The sequence below is a fragment of the Gavia stellata genome, chromosome 10 (assembly GCF_030936135.1).
Source record: "Gavia stellata isolate bGavSte3 chromosome 10, bGavSte3.hap2, whole genome shotgun sequence".
In the NCBI taxonomy this organism is placed as follows: Eukaryota; Metazoa; Chordata; class Aves; order Gaviiformes; family Gaviidae; genus Gavia; species Gavia stellata.
In genome coordinates, this window is record NC_082603.1 from 28,591,093 (window position 1) to 28,611,054 (window position 19,962).

Here is a 19,962-nt window from a genome sequence, read left to right on the forward strand (position 1 = left end):
AACAGCAGTTAGGAGTATCATCTGAAACTAAACGTGTATCATCAAGCAAATGCCACATAATGATCATTAGTTGTAGAACAATGTAAACCTTTTACTACACCTGTGGAGAAATATTTGCACTGTAACCAGATCCAATAGGAACTATAAAATGGTGGATACAAGTTTTTGGAGTATTAAATAGAATTTTTAATTTTTTTTTTTTCAGAGACCTCAACAATCTAGGCAAATAACTGAAATACTGAATAGCGCAGACTCAGCATACTCCAAATAAAAAAGCTGTGTAAAAGAAGTCATTTTCTTTGGGCATACAGGGCTTCAAAGTGAACCCCTTTTAGAAAAGCTGTTGTCTAACAGGGTGATACCTTATCATTTAATGGACTGATGCCCTTTTCTTGACTGTTGTTTGGAGCTAGATTTCTCAATTTTTAAGAATATCAATACCTCTTCAAAAGAAAGTTGTAGAGGCTATAAGTCAGGAAGAATTTCCATAATTCTGTCAAAATACACAGAAAGAAAAGATACAGCACACCTACAAGTACAGCAACACTACTCTGATTCAGAAAGAAGTATTTTGCAATCAGTACGGTGTTTTGGCGTAGATGATTTTTAATATAAAAGATAGAGTGCACTGAGAAAGTCAACCTTGCTTCCAGGAAAAAAAAAAAAATCTTAATTTAGCTTGGTCTGGATTTCTGACAATCGCATTTCATATCTCCACTTTTTAGAATAATTTATGTATTTTAGGGGATGCCTGCACAGAATATATCACAGGTCCTTTCTGTATGTGATAGTGTGTCTCTAAAACAAGAGGATTTTGACCAAACTAATAGACAGATGAAGCCAAACAAACAAATTGCTGCTATGCTAATTTCTGAAACAGATGGCTCTGCTCCAGTATTTGCTAGCAAATGTAATTCATTGTCAATCTAACATAGATTCATGTATGCCTTTCTGTCATTCTGTATGTATAGCATATAGGGAGAAATCTGGCTCAGGATACTCCACCCACAGCTAAATTTATACACAAAGAACCGAAAATCAAAGTGCATAAACAAGTACAAATTCTGCCGTCCTTACTGGAAGCAGAGATTAGACCACTGTTTTGAAGTTTCAGGTACAGATCTTCAAAAGGCCTGAGATGTTAGGGCTATAGTCTTTCCTCACTTTGTGGTAGAAATACCCTTGAAATTAATGCAAGTTGTATACATGGCTTACAGCGCCAGAGTATACCAGGCAAACCACCCTATAAACTTTTAATTTTCTAGACACAAGGTATTTTATTTAAACGGCTGAGATTTTGTTACCTTTAACCAAGCTCTCTGAAAAAAAGGCCATGCAGCTGAGACTGCGGGTCTAATTCAGCTTTCTGAGACAGTCTGTCTTTGCTGTTGGTGTATCTTCAGCTAAATTTAGCCTAATGTTAAGAATGACCTACACAGCAAGGAAATAAACTGTTTGAAAAAATATAGGACAAAGCTTGTTTAAGGGAAAGCTTCCCACAATGTTCTATTTGTGGCACACGATCATACATTTGTGTCACATCATCTTATCCTTTCCTTGAGCATTGATTGAAAAAGAGGCTTTTTAACCTACTCAAAACTCTTCTTTGTACATCTTTATCGGCGAGGGTCACGGACCTGGTCAAAAACAGGAGAAACACCTCCAAGGAGGAGATCGGAACAAATCCCATCCTGCCTGCTGCACTTTTATTTATTCTCATTTCCAAATCGTGAGGCACCTGGATGCGCCGCGGCCCCGGGAGAGAGCAGAGCTGTGCCGACCCGCTGGGTACGTTGCCCCGGCTCCGGTGCTTACCTTCACGCACCCATCCACGGGGGTCACCCCTCCGCGGGGCTCACCGACCCACACGGGTGCCCTCTCACCCACCCCAGCTGCCCCACGAACTCCCCCAGCTGCTGCTGATTTCGCAACGCGCCCGTGTGAGATAAAAAGCCCTTCCCCGATCACCCTACCCCCTTCCACCCGGGCGCTGCCGCTGCCAAGATGGCGGTGCCGCCTCACGCCGCTCCGTAGTGCTGCGCCGCCCCCCGCCCGGCTGCGCGGGAGACCCCGTGGCCGCCATCGCCACGTGCTGCCGTCGCGCGCTGCCCGGCCGCGCGTCTCTCGTGCTTCCCCCGCGGCAGATGATGCGCGTCCAAGGCGCGGTGAGAAAACACCCCCCGCCCCCCCCCCCCCCCCCGCTTCGGTCCGCAAGGTGCTACCCGGGGGTGGGCGGGGGGCACACGGGAGCGAGGTCCCCGCTGCACCGGCAGCTGCGGAAACGAGGGGGGAAGCGTCGTTTTTCGGGATCGCGGTGGGGAAGGGGCGCCGGTGCCTTTTGCCCCCCCCCGTATGGGCTCCCGGGGCGCGGAGGGAAGGGCGGCCGCGGGGCGGGGGGGGCCCGTCCTCTCGCACGCAGACACACAGCCCCGCTCACCCGTTCAGGCGGCGGACCCGCCGCGGAGGGGTAGGCCCTTCCTCGGGGCGTCGAGTGGCGCCGTCCGCGGGGCCCGGGCGCGGCGGCGGGTCGTGTCTGCCGGGACCGAGACCGCGCTTCGGGCCGGCCCGGCCGGGCTCGGGGGCGGCCAGGCCGCCTGCCCCGCCCCAGCTCCACTTCCTACGCCTCTGAAGAAAGGTGTTTTAAAGGTAATTTTGCGTGGTGTTTCCTAAAGCGGCGTGTTTTGAAGGAAAAGATACCCCGCGGAGTTCCCTCGCGCTCCCGGTCCCCACAGCGCTTTGCCCCGAGCTCGGCAGCCGTCCCGGCTGCTCGTGCAAGGGCGCGCTCGGCCTTCGCCGCCGCTGCGGGCGGGCAGCAGGCGGGCGGCAGCGCTGCGGCGGGGCGCTGCCTTTGCGGCCAGCGGCCTCTGGCTCGGTCGGCTTAGGGGCTTGATGGCATCACACGTGTAGGAACCAGAAAGAAAAGGTTAAATTCACCGGTGTGATGGCTGTGCGCGTGGTTTCGCTTTATTTCAGTACGTATATACGTGGTGGAGAATTCGAGAGTTTCAGGCTTGATCTAGTTTACTGTGATTAGCACAATTACGGTGGTTTTAATTAAAATTTTTACCCATGACACTATAGTTTTAATTGCATAATACTTACAATGGAAGTTAAGACGGTTTTGTGCTGATAGCATTTTTTCCTGCAGTGGACTGCTAATATTGAGTATTCCAAGCTATTAAAAGAGTAACTTTGATATATTCAAAACTTCTGCTTGCTTGTTATTCCATATAATATAAAAAAGATATTGCTAAAGTGTTATCAATGAACACGTGTGTAAAAAGATGTCTTTGTCTAAATAGTTTCTTTGAGTGCTTTTTAAGTGTGATGGCACCTCTTGAGTAAGAGGTATAGACTCATACTGACTGTGTGGAGACTTGGAAGTAGGGCTGCCTATGGTGATAAATCATCTTTTAAATTTCAACAAAGCAAGAGTGGGGTAATTCATATTGCATTACTGTGGTGGGTTGACCCTGGCTGGACACCAGATGCCCACCAAAGCCTACCACTTCCCTCCTCAGCTGGACAGGGGAGAGAAAATAAAACAAAAGGCTTGTGGTTCAAGAAAAGGACAGGGAGAGATCATTCACCAATTACCGTCACAGGCAGAACAGACTTGACTTGGGGAAAAATGAATTTAATTTATTACCAATGAAATCAGAGTAGGATAATAAGAAATAAAAACTAAATCTTAAAACACCTTCCCCCCACCCCTCCCTTCTTCCTGGTCTCAACTTCACTCCCAAATTCTCTACCTCCTCCCCACCAGCGGTGCAGGGGGACGGGGAATGGGGGTTGCAGTCAGTTCATCAAGCATTGTTTCTGCCGCTCCTTCCTCCTCAGGGGGAGGACTCCTCACACTCTTCCCCTGCTGGAGCATGGGGTCCCTCCCATGGGAGACAGTTCTCCATGAACTTCTCCAACATGAGTCCTTCCCATGGGCTACAGTTCTTCATGAACTGCTCCAGCGTGGGTCCTTTCCACGGGGTGCAGTCCTTCAGGAACCGACTGCTCCAGCGTGGGTCCCTCATGGGGTCACAAGCCCTGCCAGCAAACCTGCTCCAGCGTGGGCTCCTCTCTTCATGGCTCCACAGGTCCTGCCAGGAGCCTGCTCCAGCGCAGGCTTCCCATAGGGTCACAGCCTCCTTCAGGCATCCACCTGCTCTGGTGTGGGGTCCTCCATGGGCTGCAGGTGGGTATCTGCTCCACCATGGACCTTCATGGGCTGCAGGTGGATATCTGCTCCACTGCGGACCTCCATGGGCTGCAGGGGCACAGCCTGCCTCACCATGGTCTTCACCAGGGGCTGCAGGGGAATCTCTGCTCCAGTGCCTGGAGCACCTCCTCCCCCTCCTTCTTCACTGACCTTGGTGTCTGCAGAGTTGTTTCTCTCACATATTCTCACTCCCCTCTTCTCCGGCTGCCATTGTGCAGTTGTTTTTCCCCCTTCTTAAATATGTTATCGCAGAGGCCCTACCACCGTCGCTGATGGGCTCGGCCTTGGCCGGCGGTGGGTCCGTCTTGGAGCCGGCTGGCATTGGCTCTGTCGGACACAGGGGAAGCTTCTAGCTGCTTCTCACAGAAGCCACCCCTGTAGCCCCCCCACTATAAAACCTTGCTGTGCAAACCCTATACTACAATTACTTGTTCAATTTGTTTATTGGTTCTTAAGCAGGTCTCCCACTGCCTTCCTTGGAAGGTCATTGTATACAATGGCACCCTCAGCACCATTTAAGGCTTCTATTGTCTCTTTCTATTAGTAGAAGGCCACATAATACTATTTAACAGATATGTTGGAGGTTTCATTTTGTGCCAGCACTTGGCCTTTTCTTGTAAAAAGGGCCAGGGAGAGCAGTTGAGAATTTTTTAATAAAATTAAAGCAGTTCCCATTTTTTTTATTTAAAAGCTCCAGAACAATATTGGAAACCTTAAACAAGAATGCCGTTCTAGTGGTCGAGAAGCAGAACCTGCGACATACTCAAAGCAAAATTGAAATTGATAGTCTAATTTTGCTATCCACACTGAGTGACATACAAAATAGTAAGGAAGCTTAAATGATGAAAAGTAAATTAGATTTTTAAATTAGGTAATGTTTGAAGATGTTAGAGTATTATTACATTTGTTTCGTTGTTAATATTCTGAGATGTTTTAGGAAAAAGTAAGGAAGGATAAATCATACCAAAATAATTTAAATGACATTTTAAAAAAAAAAATCAATTACAATGTGAGGTTTATTGCTATGCTGAGGAAGAAGCCTTTGCACAGAAATAAGCCTTTTGCTTTACTCCACCTATTTAATGGAAAAATGTAGACTTAGAGAGAAAGTGCATGTCTGGCTTTGGCAGTAGAGAAGCCTGGGAACGGTCTGAGGAGATGGAGATTCCTGCACCATTCCAGTTCAGCATTGCTAGTGAGATACATGGCACAGGCATGTATGTTTCCATCTAAATTTTAAAGGGGGTTTGAAACACAGTTAACTTTTTAGCCATATACAGGAAGGACTTTTTCTATTTTTTGTCTCAGTACAAAGAACTGCCTCAAATTTAGAAGTTTAAACTGCGTGAGTTTAAGATGTGTGCTATAGCATTAGTTAAGATGAGACTGCTTTACAGATTGAGGATACCCTGGTTTTGCAGAGGAAAAAAGGTGACACCCTACAGCCACGATAGCCTGAAAGCTACAGGCAGGACAGCAATCCAGGGGTGGCCCTGCAGCCTCTGACTTTAAAAATGGTCATGGGAAAAACATTGCTGCAGGCAGTGAGCTCTTCCTGGGTAGTTTAAGGGTTAGGTTGGGCTAATGTGTAGTGATACACCAGAACAGATCTTTTTTTTAAAAGCCTGTCAATTTCTATTAAATGTAAGAGCACATTTTAAAAAGAGTTTTGGTTGCACATAGCTGCAGAAATAACTTTCTGAAAGATGGTTCCTGCTAAGATTTTGCTAAGCAGAAATAGTTGACAAGTATCTCAATGGGGCGCTGGGTTTCATGCCAGTGCTGCTGGGGAGAGGCAGTTGTTGATTGCAAATCGTTTTGCTGTTTGCATTCTGGGATTGTGGGTGGGAATTCCTTTTTTTACCTATTTTTATTTTGCCTACGTATACCTGGGGTTATTACAGCTGGGAGTCAGCAACTTTTTATTAATTTTCTAGAAATAGATGTGTAGCAAGTAAGTTCTTAAATAACTCTAGGTTGTGTCAGCATTTTTCTTTGCTTGTTTCTATCAGCATTAACTAACTGTTACTGTTCAAATCAGCTTGGTAACAGCTTTGAAGAATGGCAAAAGTAATGAGAATGGATGTATTTTCATGGAAGGGTAGTATATAAGAGGGAAGTAGTAAAACCTTAATATTGCCAGTTAGATTCCTATTATCTGTAACTGCTTTTTGGCCTTAAGGGAAGTTTATACCTAACAGTAAAATCTGTGTGAAATCGCATCATATTTTTATACCGGTCTAGCTGCCTGGATAAAAGAAAAACATGCAGAGTATAGCGTTATTGATGTAGCAGTGTATCAGGATCCATTTGTAGTAACTGTGGATTTGTTCAGGATGAATGGGGGGAGTGTATAACAATTATAATTCTGACCATGTAAGAATAATATTGTCCTAGGCAGAAAAGAGTGTCTTAAAACTAATGACAAAATATGCCTGTCATACCAAGTTAAATCTCTGTGGTATTTTCTTCACTTTTGCTCAGTTTTTGAAGAATTTGGATGGAAGAATCCTGCATTCAAACAACAAAGGAGTACAAACAAGACGTAGGACTAAAGAGCAAGCTGAAAAATCATGACTGAACTTAGTAACAGTGACAAAGTAATTGTGGTCACTTCCAATTAGCCTGTTTATTTCACAGTACGAATTCACGTTTTTCTTAGAAAGTATATACACTGGTATTTTTTTAATTAGCTCTCCTTGATTTTTCTTACATATCTTAATTAAAAGTTTGGTTGTGGTTGTTAATTATGATGTACTTGTTTAGGCTTTTGTTCAGTCTTTGTTCTGTTTATGAATGCTGCCTGCTCTTACTCAAACATCTTGCATGATAGTTTTCCTTGGGGGTTACAGAAATGATAATCAGCCTTATGCTTGCTCTGTTTCCAGGTGCCAGTAAGAGAGACTCTTTGGAAACGATAGCTCAACAAACAGACATTTTGTGATCTGCTGTGACCTAGTCCAGTTTGTCAAAGATTGAACTTTAAAGCATTAAATTGTTTATCACTAGCCCGAACTGCTGGTGAGATTTTTGTTTCCCCTTTGGCTGGACTACAGAGTTTTGGTTTCAGTGGGTTTTTTGGTGTGGAAGGAGGGTTATAGCGGAGGATCTAAATGTGTGTTGTACTTCTTGCAGCCTTTTATATTTTGTCAGTTTGTTTTTCCTCCCCAAACTGTTTGCAGGAAGTATAGCATAGAAGCACAGAAAACTCTTAACCTCTCATGAAAAGGAATAACATGTCAAATATTACAGTGTGTTATTGGATTCAAAAAGCAATTGACTTGTGAACCAGGCTTGGTGAACCATTTTATTCACAATGTCTTTTCATTACTTATTCAGATAATTGATGCAATGTTTGCAGTCCCTGAAGTGCACAGAAGCATCTGCAATTTCATTGACATAGTAAACTAGTTTTAAAAAAAGTAACGTACTTCTGTATCCTCACGATAGAGGAGCCTTTGTTTCCATAATGATTTAAAGTTAATGCATGGGAGGTTGGGTTTGGGATTTCCATAAATTAAGGATTTTTCCCACCTTTCAACAGTTGGGTTTTGCTACTGAAAAACAATTGTAGTTTCTGTGTGGGTTTTGTGTGACTTCAGTGAAAACAAGCATTCTGGTGCTTCCCCCTGATTATAAAAAGTAATAATAATAAATGGGATTATTTGCAAAACTGCTGATACTTCTTCAGTTTAAGAATACATTAAACAGATGCCTCCTGTTGCCATCCACTTCAGTATGTTTACTGGTGCTTCATACAGCCTAGGTCATATTCTTGTTTTCGTGTTTCTAAGTGCTCCTATAGCCTCTTCCTTCTGAAAGCAGTCAGCTGCTGCCTGATGTGGTTTACATGCTCTTAGTGTCTCCCTCGGGTTCTCTCCATTCACCCGTCTTTCACAACAGTCTCTGCAAGCTTTGTTAATCAGCTCATCCATTTGCATTAGAAGATTTTTTCCAGTGCAAGAAAAATCGTTTGCACCCCTCACTACTTGCTGTCATTCCTTAGTTTGGAGCAAATCTGTCCCTGCTTCCTAGTTTATTATTGAATTTATCACTTCCTGTACTTCTAGATAAAGCTACACTTTTCTGTGGGTTTTTTTGCATGTGTGTACATCTATGTAATCTGGCCCCTTGCCTGCCTTTATAAAAAAGCTTACTTTTTCTTCTTGATTGATTTCTTCCACTTGGCTCCTTTCATTTTCTTCACTGACTAGTAGTTTTGTCACTTCTGGGATTTCATGCACTATTTCCAACACAGTTGACTTTATTTGAACCATTGTCCTCCGTGCTTCCATGCAACGTATAGCTGAAGAGTCTTTGCATGTTGTTGTTCAAGTTTGTCTGCCCTTGTTTTTTAGGTCTTTCCCAGTTAGGAACACTGGCTTGCTATAAAATAAATATCTGTGTGCTGATACTTTCTTAGGGGTAATATATAAACAGTGGATTTCCTGAACTTCCCAACAAGCATGTTCACTTGTATATCCTTTTGTGTTTACTTTCTCTTATGAATGTGTAATTCCAAATTTCTTTTACTAAGTGTTTTTACACCTCAATTCATGCCTTCTGACACTCTTGCCAGTTTAATTATTTGCAGTAACACGTGTGAAGCTACCTTTGGCTAAGCTGTTGCTCGTTGCTTATGCAGAACCCCAGTTTCTCTAAGGTATATAAAAATGGCTATTGTTTAATAGAAATACTTTTATTGGAGGAGCTTTCTAGGTCAAAAGAGAAGGCCTGGCGCCCTTGGGGCCAAGGAAACTTGCCCATCTCCTGTGTGCATTGCCCACTAAAATTTCAAAACCTCATCTTCCTGGAAGGATTCTCCTACCAGATACAGGATCCTAAAGCCCACCCTCTGCTACAGACCTAGCTGTAGGTTACAGAAGATCAACCTCTCTTCCTCATGCATGCCAATTTAAGTAAGTAATAATACTCCAGCTAATCTGCTTCAGCTTGTTAAGGGATGCGGTGAGTTGCGGGGTGGCTGGCTGCATCCAGTTCCCTGTGGGTTTGCAGAAGGGTGGCTGCTGTGCTGCTTAGAGGGATATGCAAAGAAGGTTTGGTTGCTCCAGTTCAGGTGGTGCTGTAGAGCTGTAGTAAGCACCCATGGCTTTGCTAGAGAGGTTATTACTGTTTCTAGATCTGATATTAGCAAGCTTCATTTATAGAAGCTTTGCTATAAAGCCGACATGATACAAAGCTGGTCTGATACTCAGACTCCAGTTTTCAGGTCTGTCACTTGCCAACAGTCTTTAATTGTTGCTCCTCATTCAAGTAGCTGTGGTTTTGAATAGCTTTTGTTTGTTTTTGTTCCTAGTTTTCTAAGAAAAGTCCTTATCCTATCCTGCCTGTCTGTTGGTCATGTATTCCCTGCTTTTAATAGCTTTCTAACCCACTGGCAAGTCTTGAATGGTTGACAGAAAGATAGAAGTTTCAAAGATGCTAAACTACTACAAGCTTTGCAGAATGAAACATCCAAGAAAAGCCTTAATTTGAGCTCATCCCTTAGATAGAAGGGAATTGCACAGCAGCAAAACTGAATGCCGAAATGTTAGAAGCGTTGTTTCCACAGGACAAGGTTCCCCCTAGCAGCCTTGATATGTGGGAGATTATTTCTCCCATGCTATGATGAGAGGAGATAAAGCACTTTATACACGCTTATTGACATCCTAGGTAGCATCTCATAATCCAGGCAATTTGCTTTTTGGTTGAATCGAGATGCCTGTTGTCTGGTGTTAGCAATACTAGCCTTTCTGTTAATGTACTCATTGCTGAATTTAACTGCTTTAAGGAAAACATCAGCTTTAATTATGTCTTGGAAGAGTCATTCAAATCCCCCTCCATGTGAGTTTCCCATTGCTCAGTGCTGCATGCTATGGTTTGTACTTGGCTTACTGGAGCTCTTAGGCTCTCACACGGCAGCACCAGGACTGTTCTCTGCATCTGTACTTCGACATGGTAGCAGCCAGATTAAATTAATAAATACAAAGGATGAAAGTGGTCAAGGAGTCAAAGATAAGAGATTAGTAGAGAAGGAAAAAATGGCATTTCCTGAAATATAGTATCACATTGAGCAGATTGGTTTGGGTGGTTTGTTTTGCTTTTTTCCATTCTCAGGGGGGAGCGTGGTATTTGTTGACCAGAAAAGCAGATTCTGGAAGAATGGTGTGCCTAGAAAGAGGACTAAACCTGAACTTGCAGAAAGATGTGTCAGACACGACTGCGTGTTTCACTCGGTGCTGAGATATATTCTTACTGTCTTTACAGTCCCTCTGACCTGCGTAAATCTGCTGTGTAGGTTGCTCCTGCAGGAGTCAGCTAAGGGATCAGAGTCCTGAGTAGGACCTATGGGTAGGTAGGAAGAACCTGCGGGAACATCCACCAGGCAGTGTATAGTAGCTTGTCTTAGCAGATGTGTGATATAGGGGAAGGAGCAAGAAGATCAAAACCAACAAATACTGTATATTTGCAATGCAATTCCATGTCATGCTGGGCACTTTCCAGTCCATCAAGTAGTTTACACTGGCTGTGAATAATGTTAGGAGGTTTTATTCTTTCACATGATTTGTGAAGCCTCTCTTCCCAGTAGGTCAGAGTCCTGTGATGTCTTAAGACTAACAGGACAGCCAAATTTCCCACTTCGCCAGTGGGACCTTAGGAGGAGGAGAGGTTGCCACTCCACATTTCCTGCAGCTGGCAATGTGGCTGGAGGGGTGAGAAACTTGCTTTCCAGCCCAGATATCTTCCTCTGGCAGCAGAAAGGGAAAAGAAGCCAATGCCAGATATCTCTCCTCTTGTCCTTTGCTGGTATGTGGGGGAAGATATTAAGGTCAGCCCCAGGCTCCGTGTGCTGTGACAGTGTAGGTTGTTCCCTTTACACAGATGGTCTAGCTAATGAGAGTACATTGCTGAACAGAGTTCTGAGTCAGGGTTATTAACACCCAGAACTAACTACCCTTTATGGAACCACATAGTTAAAAGAAATCATCTGTAATACTAGGATGCTGCATGTAGTACAGACACACACTTTTTGGATCTGTCTGCATGTCAGTGCATCTAACCAGTCTTACCCTACAAATGTTTGACTGTCAGAAATACCAACCCTTTACTAGAGAGATGTATTATTGGAGATTACAGCTGGAGGTATGCAGCCTATTGTCCATTTTTTCCATCCACTTTCTCAAGGGTAGAATGGTCTCCTTACAAAGTGAAAGGCTGGGTTTTTCCCCTCTGTGCCCCAGCCCTGAGCTAAAATGGAGCACCTGGACCAGGGATGGTGGTGGAGGCTGCAGCTGGGACTGATCAGGGCTCTCAGGACCCAGGAGCACATGTGGCAGTGGCATGGCCCCAGGTCTTCCTCCTTGCTTGACTCCCTGAATCTCATGCTGCTCTCTGCAGATCATTCTACTGGAAACCTGTTTGAAGTTTTGTCAGGTTAAGTTGCTTATGTAGTGTTGAACAATGCATTTGGGATCCCCTTGTGGTATGGGACTGTCATTGGCTGACATGCTTTTTTCTCCTTTCTGTTGACCCATCAGCTCTGATGCTCAGCAGTCATGCTTTAACAGAATGGTTAGGCTGAGCTTGTGGGCAGGATAGGAAAGTGCTGATGAGCAAACTGGGTACACCAGAGCATCTGGCCTGTCCATCTTACTCTGAACCTTAAAGCAGTCTCTTGTGTAGAAGTTGTGGAGTTTTTTCTGGTTTCTTAAATAGCTGAATGAAGTAAAGCCTTCATTAAGCTTGACTGCAGTGTTTTTAAAATTATTTCTGTCAGGGTCTTGTGGAAGCATTTGGAGCAAGATACTATTATGTACACTTACATATTGTTTTTTTCCCAACGTTGATTTTTAGTATCTGGTCTTATTTTGGTTTGCGTAGTTGATGTGGCTGTATCTGCGAGATGGTTTTTTCCTTCATTCGTTACTTAAAAGCTTATGAAACATGTGCAGTAGCATCTAGTTTTGACAGATTTTTTTTTTAGTAAATTACTGTTATGATCTTATGATACAGAAGGAAAGGTTGGCCCTGCTTTCCACATGGAACAGCAAGTGATGAGATTCAGGGAGTTAATTACTTGAGGAAATTTTGCATCTGTCAGCAATGTGTAGAGCTGCAGTCTTTATCATGGAAGTTTTCATAGTCTGGTGTCATGGGCACAGGCCATGTGTATGGAGGCTCTCGATGATGAAGGCTGGAGTCTTGAACTTATGTCCTGCCTGATGCCAGTGGAAAGAGCAAAAGAAAATGTTTGGTGTGTGTAAAGTAATCTGGGTTGCTGAGGAGTGTTCTGTGCTGGTAGGAGTTCCCTAAGCATCAAAGTCTTTGTGCCCTAGCATATTGCAGATTAGAGGCAACAAAGGCAGGAACAGATAAAGCCGTGTCTTCATCCACCAGCCTGGGATAGTCTCCAAACCAGCTGAAGAGGGTGGCTTCCTGAACAGATAATAGCACCTCATTCTCAATGTTGACCAGTGAGGTCAGTGGGAGTAATTGGTTAGTAGTTCCATTGTGTCTTAAATTTAAATAGTGCCATTAACCTGAAAGGTCATGAGCTGAAATTCGCCCTACCAAACCACATCATTTTATGGTGTGCACCTACACTATCTGATTTTTTGGCAGAAAGCAAAAAATCATCCAGGCAATAGAAACTGAAGGAAATAATCTGGGGAAGAGACAATACAGACATGCTGTAGGGATTTTGCCAGTGGTTGCCAGCAGTTGATGTTTTCTGTGTAAAATATTCCACAGCACCACTGATCTCTAGTTTTCCTTTACCTGCAGAAGTAGGACCTTTACCACAGCAGAATAAAATCTAATGTCTTATTTGACACCATTTTAAAAAGTAAATATGTTCTTTGCTCACTAGGTGTATTTTGGTTATCTGTGCTCTCTTGAAACATTTTTAAGTTATTTTTTTTACTTGATACATGCTCCTGTAGGCATTGGGGCTATGGAAAATGTTAAAAATAGAGGCCTGTTTCGTTTATTAGGTGAGTTTAAAGTTCCTTCGTTGTTCGATGTCAGAAGAACAATTAAGTTTTATCTGAGCAGAGCAGGGTGTCCCTAGATGCAGGTTACAACACATCCAGTGATACTATTAAAAGAAAGATCGTTTGTTGTTGCATTGGGGAATCCTTATAAAACATCAGGAAAACTGCCTGGAAGAATATAAATGTGTTCAAGCAATGGAATGAAATACTGTTAAACTGCAGGGTGATGGCCTGTAGCTGGATAGGTTTTCAGAGTAGCTGTTTTGATGTGATTGTTGCTTTTCCCAACAGTCATAAATTGGATGTACGGGAACCCTTTTTTTCTTGAGGCTTCTGCTGTTTGGAGTTACAGTCCAGAATCAGTCTGTTACGAAAGAGAGAGCATCTAGCCTGGAGTTCATGAAATAAACCTTGGTGGGTTTTTTCTTTTGATAAGATGCATATGTGGCTTACATACTTCCAGAGATGTTAGGCTTTTCCCATGTACAGACCAATGTAGTCTGGCAAGATTTGCTTTGTGTAGCTGTTACAGGTGCATTTAGTGTTGGTATTGTGTCTCAAGTCTGCCATCAGGTTCCCTGGACTGTCTGAAGCTTGCCTTCCTTGAATTGCTACTTGTACTTAAGAACAGCTATGCTGAGTTATAGCAAGGATCACACTGTGGTGGTAAGAGCCCCCAGGGTGGCCAGAGTTCAGCTAAACTTGTGTCTAGGTGACCATCAACTGGAGACCATCTGCCTTGGTCACCTGGTCAACCCATGGTGGGACTGGTCTGACCAAAGGTGGACATTCTACCTGAGCTAGGCTCCCTTGATGGTCACTGGAGATCTGCTTACCGCATAGCCAGCGAAGTCAAGAGCATGATTTATCTTGCTCTAAAAGAGATTTCTGGAGCAGGACAGGTGAATTGTGCTTTGGAAGTGACCATTGCCCATAACTGCCTGTACAAGGGGGTTTGAGACTAGGTCACCTGCAGATGTGTAACCTTAAGTGAGGTAAATTCATCCATGCTGCCCCAGGACTGGTAGAGTTCATCCTGTCATGTACAGTTTTTGTCCACAGACTGGAAGAAACAAAAGCAGCCTGGCTACTGCTTCACCTCTTTTACCTGCATACTGAGTTAAAAGTCAGTCTGAAGTAGTGAAGAAAACATACTGCCTGTGACTGTGGAAGAGGCAGTTCAGAGCAGAAGTAAACTTGCACTTAGGTGCAAACCTGCCAGCTTCTCCAGCTCAGCAGTACAGATCTCTTGAAACCCAAGTGTCAAATATGTATTGCTTAGGAATTGTAACCAAAGTTATTTATTAGGGAGTTTAGCCTTCAAACAATTTTTATAGCTAACATATTTTGAATGGGTTTCTTTTTTAAAGTGCTAAAAATACCCATTGTTTTTATCTGCCCTACTTTAAAGGAAGCTAAAAATCATCTGCTAAGATATGTCTGATGTTTTGCAAAGAGGAGTTTAAAGAAAACCATAAATGCACATCGAAATCTGTGGGAAAACCTTAGGGCTTCCTGACCAGAGTTGTCCAGATCCCAAGACGCTAGCTCCGTGAACTGTAGAGAGCAAGAAGAGGAACCACAGATGATGATTTTAGTTGCCTTTTTTAGCCCCTTCCTGCTTGTGCATCAGTATGGAGGGTTCAGAGTTGGCATTGGTCCTTTCTTAAATACTGCATCTGCTCTGTTTTTTCTACCTTTTTCTACTTTCTACCCTCACTGTATTTTACCACCTTCTTATTGTTATAAAATTGTTGTTTCTGTAATCTAAATTATACACTAGAGAGTTGTATGAGCCATGTTTGGGGGAGCTGTTTATACCTGAGTTTTGGGGTACCTTACTGGGGCAGCTTACTTAACCCTTATTTTTCAAGGAGCAGAATAAAACAGATGTACCCAGGAAGCTTCTCACAAGTCCTGAGACTTGCAAATACAGGTGTAAGCTTTGGACCATGAGGCAAGCTTGATTTATTTAGTTAAGCCATTTCTTTTCTCCTTTTAAGCACCCTGGGTTTGGGGATAGGTTGCATGATAAGGTTGACTTAGATGTGATTGTGAGACTTTTTGATACATGAAATTGTAATACTTATTTACATTCTGCCTACTGTTACTAAAATACTGTATGTATGTGCCAGCTGCTCTAATGAGAAGTAATTGGGACAATTAATAGCTCTTGACACTTTTTACTTTCTTCTGCATCTTCCCTGGTTCTGCATCCTTCCTGTGTAACTGCAAGTTGCAGGAGACATAACCCTTCTGCATGCTGCTTGTCGGTCTCCTTTGATTCCTGCGGTACCTCTTTTCTGATCCAGGCACCTCACTCTTCCCCAGATCTTTTTCTGATTGCTGTCTCAAAGCTTGGAAACATCAGCACATTAATCTCCCTTTCAGGTTTTTATCTTTGTTCTTGTTATTGATATTATTTGGCCTGAGCACAAGGTGTATAGCACACTATTACAGATTGGTTTAAAGCAAATCCATCAACTTTTCTAAAATTAGGCGATGCTGGTTGAAAAACCCTGTTCACATTTTTTTATGAGCGTTTCTGTGCTCATGCATAGGCACATTAAAAATGGCTGAACTCAGGTAAATCTCCCTGGTAAGTTTAGACTACTTCAGTGTCTAGGTCCTTTCATTATTTACAAGTAAATACATTTTAAAAATGCAGTCATAAATCTTTGAAAACATCTTCATTTGTGCTCAGTTGAAACTTTGCTAACTGTATTATACAAAATTGACAGCAATGTAGAAATGTTTTAACTCTCTCTGTAGATAGGGTTGAGTCCTGCTTGTAGTGGTAGGAAAGCAAGCTGTAGAATTTAGGATGTCTGATGTTTAATACAAGTTTAAATATCTCTAAATTTAAAAGGAAGAAAACAAAATCAGGGGACTGGAAGCATTGAAATGTATATTCCTGAGCCTAAAGTAAAAGAACTGGGAAGGGTGAAAAGAATTGCTGGTATCTCTTATTGCTGTATTAACATATTTACAGAGCATATATGCTGCCTTTTGCTTTTCAGTCTTGCAGCACTGAGTGTGGGTTCTTTAAAATGTATTGAAAATTGGCCAGGCGAGACGTACTGCGTGACCGAGTGGATGCTGTGTTTTGCAAAGCATTAGTTAGGAGCTGGGAGGGGAGCGGGGAGCCAAGGTGCCAAGGACATCGCTGGCCTTCGGACACGCTGGGAAGGTGCTGAATCATCTTAAAACCCTTCTTGCATTGTAGCAGAGATGCTGGCCCACCTCCCTGGTTGGCCTGTACCCTGACATTCACAGGAAACCTTTGCGGTTATTCACTGACATACATCCATGCCTGTATCTGCGTGGATGCCCAGCTTTCCGTTCTGAAAATGAGGATGTGGTTCCTATCACTAAGCCTTCTCTTGCCATCAGAGCTATTTACATCTATTCATTTTGTTACTTCTGTGCTCTGGTGTGCCCTGGAGAGTTTTGTTCCAGTCTCCCAGTGTTCAAACATAAGTATCCACAGTGGGATTTGCAAATACACATGTCTTCGGAAAATTGGTGTGTGATACTTAGAGCAGCTATGCAGCATCCAAATTACACATCTCATAAGGCATGAAAAAGAAAGTGGGCAAGCAACATTAAATAGCATATTTGTGCAAAAGCAGCTGAAGTGATTTCTGTGGGAACTGTGACTACTTGCCTAAGCTTCATGTATCTGAATTCCTCATTTAGGGCTGTAAGTATATAGGAGGGGTTTTTGTCTGGCATCTAGTGTCTTTTCATTCCAGACCTCTTTAAGGAGCTACATCTCTAACTACTCTTGATTTATTTTTTTCTTGGCACAGATCAAAAAGGTGGTAATTTTTCCAGGTAGATCTGTGGCATATTTAATCTCCCCAGCATCAGGAGGAATCTCAGTGCACCAGATAGTACAGCGCATCGGCAGCAGAGCTTGTACAGCTTGTCGGTGGCATCCACAGCAGGGGCAGAAGAGGAGGCAGGGACAGGTTCCTGTGTTCTTGAGAGGATTATCAAATAAGAAATTAATAAAAGCTGTAAAGCACATCAGTTATCTTTTTTTCGTCTATTTCCTCAAGAAATGTGTGGTATTTCAGCCTTTTCTTTTTTGTGGGTAGTGTTCGATTATCATGACTGTTAGGTATTTTGTAGTGAAACCTTAAAAATTTGACTCCTTTTCCTCAAGTATATGAATTCACTAACCTTAAAGAGCAGTTGCCTGAAGAACTTCAGTGTCATGCAATGTTACAGTCTCCATCACCCACTTCTGCTTGATTTCCACAGGGCGGTTGGTAGGGTGTTTTATTTTGCTGGTTGTTTTTTAAACTATTCAGTAGCTAAACAAACTATGTTGTTGTTTATATATACATTTTATTGTAAGCTGTTCAAGTAACAGTGGGCAAAAAACCTTACTGCATAGGTAAATAACCTGTTCAGCCATCATTTTTCCTTCTACCCCCCTGGTCTATCCCATCTCCTGCACACATGTACAGAGAAGGGCAATCTGCTTAATTGGACTGAGTATTTCTTTGTTTCTGTTCTCTTTAAGTTTGACTTTGGCCTTAGCTTTTCCACCTGAGTTCATGTCTTTCAGCATCACTGAATTGCATATTTAGCTTTTCACACTTTCTTGTCATTTCATGGATGGTTTTAAAATAGTTCATTTTTTCCTCTTTGTGTACGTTCATGAGGGGTATGCATCCCTTCATGTTCCCTTTTTCTTCTATTGCTCTCTTTTTAGTTGGTCATGCAGTGATTTTGCCAGTGCTATAGGTGGTGGAGGGTATTTTAAATTATTATGAGATCTGCTGATGAAAAGGCAATGTGTCGGCTCAGTGTTGTTAAAGATAGTGTTGATGTGATAACTTGAACTGGAGACTGTTTCCACAGAGGTTCTTGAATTACTGCGTAGGGCAAACCCTAGTGCTTGCGTTGTGTAATGTCCTTTTCCCAGCCCGTTGTCTTCTATTAAATCATTTTGTTGTTCAAATCCATCTCTTACTCTCACATGCATCTCCTTTGTTTCTCATCCACCTGCACCCTCCCATCTGTCAAACAACAAAATACTCTTTGAGAATTAAATATTAACTTTGTGATAGGAATGTCTTGGAAAAGAATAACACGGTTCTAGGCGTAAATGTTTAGTCCTCTGGAAGAGTGGAAAATGAGGTGATGGAAAATGCCAGGTTGTAGTTCGCAGGCAGCAGCATTTAAATGGTTCGCTATAATCATGTTAGGATAGAATTAAACTGAGTTCTTTATTTTGTACTGCGGTGAAATAGGGCTGTTACTGATCATTTTCTCCTCACTCCTGCTTTGATGATTAGCGTGAAAACTCAAGCAGCAAAAATCACAGGAGTTCTGCATCGCTGCACGAGAAACTGGTGTGAGAGGGTCTGAGTTGGAGTCTTGTGTCCTTGCACATGAGAGCTCTGGTGCTTCCCTAATAGACTGAAAATGAGACCACTGCTGCTTTATAAGAGGTCTGTTCCAGCCACATTGCTCTACAGCTTGGCAGATGGTGGCATGTGAATGGTTTCATATTGATTGGATGGATTTGCCTCGGGGTAGGAGTAGTGTGGGTCCTTAAAGATGCACTTCTAGATTTTTTCCTTTTATTTGCAAAAAAGAAGTATATTTATAAAACACTTCTCTTTAAAACAGAGGAGTGTGTGGTAATCAAAGCACCGAAGTTACCTGGAAATAAAAAGTCCTTAAATAGATTATCGCGAAGACCAAAAAGCCAAGAATACTTATTTACTAAATGATTACGTTTTTACATTAGAAGAAAGTGACACTTTTAATTAGTGTTCAAGGCATATGGTGAATGAGAAAATAAGCTTATTTCATGCAAACAGGAATCGATGCAAATAACCTTTCTCCTCATATAAAAAGGGATGACTTGAAACTCAATACATATTCAAGAAGGTTAAGTCATTACTGCATCACTTTAATATTAGTTAAAGGCCAACAAAGAAAATCACTACTCTGCATATACTTACTCAGCAAGGATTGCTATAAATGAAAGAATTAGGTGATAGTACTTTGTAGGTGATAAATCTGAAGAAGCCCTTGTCCATTATAATGCATTTATTCTTTAACCACAGTAAATAACCTTTTGGGTTCTGCCTTAGCACGGGTAGTTGCCAGAGATGCCTTAATTCTCCAGCAATTCAGCCCAGCTGATAAAGACATTTTGTGATGCTCGTTGTTTACTGTTCTTTCTCACACCTGTTCTGTGCTTCAATCTTGTAAATGTTGTTTGTAAATCCTTTGGTATGAAATGACTTTTCAGATGTGTTTGTACAGCACCTAACACAAAGAATCCAATCTCATTCAAGCCTCTGGGTGTTGCTGTAGAGCATTGACTGAATTCATATTTTTTTTATAGTAATGGAAGTATTCCTTGAGGTATTTAACCTTAAATAAAGTGCAAAAAAAAAATTAATAGTACTTAAATAGCTTGCAGAACGGTGACAGTTTGATAACTTGGGAGACTTGGGTGCTGTTGAAAACTGGATCCTTCCTCTGTGTTTCAGTCTTGTGCTTTGATGCGTGCTCAGTGGCTTCATAAATGAATTTAAGCCATAATATGTCATAGCAGTATCTTATCAAGTTGTCTTCAAATTTGCTTGAACATATAGTTTATATTTTCTAGCAGAGTGTACCCGATGTGAATTATTTACATGCTGAATTTTGTGTTTCCATGAAAGAACACTGTCATGCTGAACTTAATGCTGATTTTGGTTTCTTCTGCAGCACAGGCCG

The 19,962-nt window shown here is 42.4% G+C and overlaps 1 protein-coding gene across 1 annotated transcript in view; it reads left to right on the forward strand.

Moving 5' to 3' along the window:
* The window catches only part of ELAVL4 (ELAV like RNA binding protein 4), a 102,066-nt gene that overhangs the window by 17,485 nt on the left and 64,619 nt on the right, over positions 1–19,962 (forward strand). The window lies entirely within an intron of this gene.